The sequence below is a fragment of the Bubalus bubalis genome, chromosome X (genome assembly GCF_019923935.1).
Source record: "Bubalus bubalis isolate 160015118507 breed Murrah chromosome X, NDDB_SH_1, whole genome shotgun sequence".
In the NCBI taxonomy this organism is placed as follows: Eukaryota; Metazoa; Chordata; class Mammalia; order Artiodactyla; family Bovidae; genus Bubalus; species Bubalus bubalis.
Genome location: NC_059181.1, coordinates 19,343,723 through 19,349,722, shown reverse-complemented (window position 1 = coordinate 19,349,722; position 6,000 = coordinate 19,343,723).

The window sequence follows — 6,000 nt, the reverse complement described above, 5'->3', positions numbered from 1 at the left end:
CATGGGGTCGCAAAGTGTTGGACACGACTGAGCGACTTCACTTTCACTTTATGAATATGCAGCTCATAGAGCTTTGTATCATTTGCACACCCCATCCTTTAGCCCCCTTGCCAGAGAATGAGATACACACTCTTTTCTCCTTTCCTGGGATTGGGACAGGGTTAAAAATGAAGGCAATGAAAATCAGAAGCAGGCATCTGTTGATGGCTCAAATGGCTCCTAGACCTGTAAAGGCAGTGCCCATTCTGTGGCTCACACTGGGGTTTTTGACGGACCCACAATTTTCAGTATCCTGGTCTACAGATCAGTTCAGATCAGATCAGTCGCTCAGTCATGTCTAACTCTTTGCAACCCCATGAATCACAGCATGCCAGGCCTCCCTGTCCATCACCAACTCCCGGAGTTCACTCAGACTCATGTCCATCGAGTCAGTGATGCCATCCAGCCATCTCATCCTCTGTTGTCCCCTTCTCCTCCTGCCCACAATCCCTCCCAGCATCAGAGTCTTTTCCAATGAGTCAACTCTTCGCATGAGGTGGCCAAACTACTGGAGTTTCAGCTTTAGCATCATTCTTTCCAAAGAAATCCCGGGGCTGATCTCCTTCAGAATGGACTGGTTGGATCTCCTTGCAGTCCAAGGGACTCTCAAGAGTCTTCTCCAACACCACAGTTCAAAAGCATCAATTCTTAAGTGCTCAGCCTTCTTCACAGTCCAACTCTCACACCCATACATGACCACAGGAAAAGCCATAGTCTTGACTAGACGAACCTTTGTTGGCAAAGTAATGTCTCTGCTTTTCAATATGCTATCTAGGTTGGTCATAACTTTCCTTCCAAGGAGTAAGCGTCTTTTAATTTCATGGCTGCAGTCACCATCTGTAGTGATTTTGGAGCCCAGAAAAATAAAGTCTGACAGTGTTTCCACTGTTTCCCCATCTATTTCCCATGAAGTGATGGGACCGGATGCCATGATCTTCGTTTTCTGAATGTTGAGCTTTAAAGCCAACTTTTTCACTCTCCTCTTTCACTTTCATCAAGAGGCTCTTTAGTTCCTCTTCTCTTTCTGCCTTAAGTGTGGTGTCATCTGCATATCTGAGGTTATTGATATTTCTCCTGGCAATCTTGATTCCAGCTTGTGTTTCTTCCAGTCCAGCGTTTCTCATGATGTACTCTGCATTTAAGTTAAATAAGCAGGGTGACAATATACAGCCTTGACGTACTCCTTTTCCTATTTGGAACCAGTCTGTTGTTCCATGTCCAGTTCTAACTGTTGCTTCCTGACCTGCATACAAATTTCTCAAGAGACAGATCAGGTGGTCTGGTATGCCCATCTCTTTCAGAATTTTCCACAGTTTATTGTGATCCACACAGTCAAAGGCTTTGGCTTAGTCAATAAAGCAGAAATAGATGTTTTTCTGGAACTCTCTTGCTTTTTCCATGATCCAGCGGATGTTGGCCATTTGGTCTCTGGTTCCTCTGCCTTTTCTAAAACCAGCTGGAACATCAGGAAGTTCACGGTTCACATATTGCTGAAGCCTGGCTTGGAGAATTTTGAGCATTACTTTACTAGCGTGTGAGATGAGTGCAATTGTGCAGTAGTTTGAGCATTCTTTGGCATTGCCTTTCTTTGGGATTGGAATGAAAACTGAGCTTTTCCAGTCCTGTGGCCACTGCTGAGTTTTCCAAATTTGCTGGCATATTGAGTGCAGCACTTTCACAGCATCATCTTTCAGAATTTGGAATAGCTCAACTGGAATTCTATCACGTCCACTAGCTTTGTTTGTAGTGATGCTTTCTAAGGCCCACTTGACTTCACATTCCAGGATGTCTGGCTCTAGGTCAGTGATCACACCATAGTGATTATCTGGGTCATGAAGATCTTTTTTGTACAGTTCTTCTGTGTATTCTTGCCATCTCTTCTTAATATCTTCTGCTTCTGTTAGGTCCATACCATTTCTGTTCTTTATCGAGCTCATCTTTGCATGAAATGTTCCTTTGGTATCTCTGATTTTCTTGAAGAGATCCCTAGTCTTTCCCATTCTGTTGTTTTCCTCTATTTCTTTGCATTGATCGCTGAAGAAGGCTTTCTTATTTCTTCTTGCTATTCTTTGGAACTCTGCATTCAGATGCTTATATCTTTCCTTTTCTCCTTTGCTTTTCGCTTCTCTTCTTTTCACAGCTATTTGTAAGGCCTCCCCAGACAGCCATTTTGCTTTTTTGCATTTCTTTTCCATGGGGATGGTCTTGATCCCTGTCTCCTGTACAATGTCACGAACCTCATTCCATAGTTCATCAGGCACTCTATCTATCAGATCTAGACCCTTAAATCTATTTCTCGCTTCCACTGTATAATCATAAAGGATTTGATTTAGGTCATACCTGAATGGTCTAGTGGTTTTCCCTACTTTCTTCAATTTCAGTCTTAATTTGGCAATAAGGAGTTCAGAGTCTGAGACACAGTCAGCTCCTGGTCTTGTTTTTGCTGACGGTATAGAGCTTCTCCATCTTTGGCTGCAAAGAATATAATCAATCTGATTTCAGTGTTGACCATCTGGTGATGTCCATGTATAAAGTCTTCTGTTGTGGTGTTGGAAGAGGGTGTTTGTTATGACCAGTGCATTTTCTTGGCAAAACTCTATTAGTCTTTGCCCTGCTTCATTCTGTATTCCAAGGCCAAATTTGCCTGTTACTCCAGGTGTTTCTTGACTTCCTACTTTTGCATTCCAGTCCCCTATAATGAAAAGGACATCTTTTTGGGGTGTTAGTTCTAAAAGGTCTTGTAGGTCTTCATAGAACGGTTCAACTTCAGCTTCTTCAGCATTCCTGGTTGGGGCATAGACTTGGATTACTGTGATATTGAATGGTTTGCCTTGGAAACGAACAGAGATCATTCTGTCATTTTTGAGATTGCATCCAAGTACTGCATTTTGGACTCTTTTGTTGACCATGATGGCCACTCCATTTCTTCTGAGGGATTCCTGCCCGCAGTAGTAGATATAATGGTCATCTGAGTTAAATTCACCCATTCCAGTCCATTTCAGTTCGCTGATTCCTAGAATGTTGACATTCACTCTTGCCATCTCTTGTTTGACCCCTTCCAGTTTGCCTTGATTCATGGACCTGACATTCCAGATTCCTATGCAATATTGCTCTTGACAGCATCGGACCTTGCTTCTATCACCAGTCACATCCGCAGCTGGGTATTGTTTTTGCTTTGGCTCCATCCCTTCATTCTTTCTGGAGTTATTTCTCCACTGATATCCAGTAGCATATTGGGCACCTACTGACCTGGGGAGTTTCTCTTTCAGTATCCTATCATTTTGCCTTTTCATACTGTTCATGGGGTTCTCAAGGCAAGAATACTGAAGTGGCTTTCCATTCCCTTCTCCAGTGGACCACATTCTGTCAGATCTCTCCACCATGACCCGCCCATCTTGGGTTGCCCCACGGGCATGGCTTAGTTTCATTGAGTTAGACAAGGCTGTGGTCCTAGTGTGATTAGATTGACTAGTTTTCTGTGAGTATGGTTTCAGTGTGTCTGCCCTCTGATGCCCTCTTGCAATTGAAGCGATGTGCCCTTTTCTTCAATTTGGTTGTAACTTCTCTGTCATTTTCAGCCTCTGACAGTCAACTAAGTGTGTAGGAGATTAGTTATCATATCTATATGCATGCAAATAAATACACACTGTAGATCAGAAACAGAGAATGCCATAGCTGGATTGCAAGTGTGGTTCTCCTGTCTGCAAGTTATAATACAAAGATGGCAGAACATACTTTGTTACCTTTTCAGAGGGTTGATACTCTTCATTCATAACTTTTAAATTGCAAATATGACACAAATCATTAACCATAACATCAGCTTAATGAAAAGATCATATCTTATAAAATCAGATCATTTGAGAATCTATAAATAAGCTCAATGGTATGTAAATTACTTAATGGAAGGGGAAGTCACTTTCTCATTGATTAAAAATGCTTCACCCTATCACCTTTAGCCTATTAATAAGTCCAATACTGAATTAAAAGCTGAACTGCATACCATATGTGCCAGGGACAGAGAGAACATTCCAGCACTTCTCAAATTTTCATGTCCATATATTGAGTTGGCCCAAAAGTTTATTCTGTGTTTTCATACAATGTTGGGGAAAAACACAAACAAACCCGAATGAACTTTTTTTGCCAACCCAATATATTACCCAGAGATTTTGTTAAAATCCAGGTTCTGACTTAGCAGGTCCAGAGTAGGGCTAAGGTTTCACCATTCTAACAAGCTCTGGGTGATGCTACTGGCCTGTGTACCACACTTTGAGCATGGAGGACATAGGGAACCCTCTGCCCTCTAAGGAGACTTCATTTAGCATCAAAATACTTCCAGAAATGTGCCCAGCCTTTTGAAACACATAAAAGTTTTTGGTTGCTGTTATGATTCATGCTCATGACTTTTTTTTCACAATTGCATGAAACAAAGTAAACATATTTGAAATATCAACTGATGGAGTTTTTGTCCATTCATTCACCTTTTCCTTCCACCACCTCCCACCATTCAAACAATAACTGACCCTGTGCCATCTTGTATGTAAGAGGGTGAGGGAAGGAAAGAAAGTAAATGGTTTCTTTCTAGACTTGAGTGCTTCAGGGATCCAAGGCCATCTCTGACACCCTGTCACCTTATCACTCTCTATCTTCCCTCAGTCACTGAAGCCAGTTGTTGGTTTGCAATTGTTACTGTACTCGCTCTGTTGCACTTGTAATAGAGGAAGGATCAGTAAATAATTCTTGTATCCACTCTCTCTAGACAGATTAAGAGGGTAGCCCCTTTTAAGATAAATGAGAGAGTGTATATTTCACTGGTATTTTGCAAAGAAAGTATACCTATGTTAACAGTATGCAACTGAAGACACCATTATGAAACAGACCATAGTAAGAACTGTCAATAGTATACAACAGGGTTTCTTAACCTTGGCATTGATGACATTTGCGGCCAAATAATTCTTCACTGTGGGACTGTCCTGTTCATCCTAGAATGTTTAGCAGCATCCCTGACCTCTACCCATTAGGTTCCATTGGCACCCCTGCACGCCTACACACACACACACATGCACACAAACAAAACTATCTGAAAACATTGTGAAATGTCCCTGAAGGGCAAACTCACCTCAATTGAGAATCTCTGGCATATGACAATAATAGCATATAGTTACAGAGTGCATATCATGCAGCTGTCAGAATTTTAGGTATTTACATGCATTCACACATTTAATACTCAGTACAACTTTATGAGATAGGTACTAGTACTGATGAGGAAGCTGGAACACAGGTTGACTAACTTATCCAAAGTCACAGAGCCAGTAGGTAGAAGAGTTGGGATTTCCATCTAACCTTTCTAGTTTAAGACCTGTACTCTGAACCAACATACTTTGTGATGAAACTAGACTAGAAAATAGACTAGAAAAGGAGTGCAATTTCAGTACGATTTATCTTGAATGTAAATAAAGTCAGCAATGCTGCTATGAAATAGTTACATATGAATTTAATTGCCTGACACCAAACCATTTACATTTGGGGATTTTTTTTAATGTTTTAAATATAAGAGGCTCTGGGCCTTAGGACTGCCTTACTGGGAATTTTCTAGATTCCCTTCACACTGGTACTGGCCCACGCAGCAGGGCTTCCCAGGCAATATTCACTTTGCCCAATAACCGATTGTCATTTGTCCCTTCCAGTTGTTTTTTGAGTCACTATCCAACCCCTTTGCATGAGGTCAACAAGATGCCCCAAACAGCTCTGGAAATCAAATCTGTGGACTGGTCTTGAGGTTCCAGTTCCAGGAGAGCAGCCTGATAAGGAGAGTGCTCCCATAGACAGGCAGCATAGTATTTCTACCATGAAAGTGCACAAGATTGGTGCTGATTCCCTGATTTGGAGTGGGTCTCACTCATACCACACAAGTATCTCTACTCTACCAAGGATCCATCACCAACTCTTTGGCAATGCTGCTTC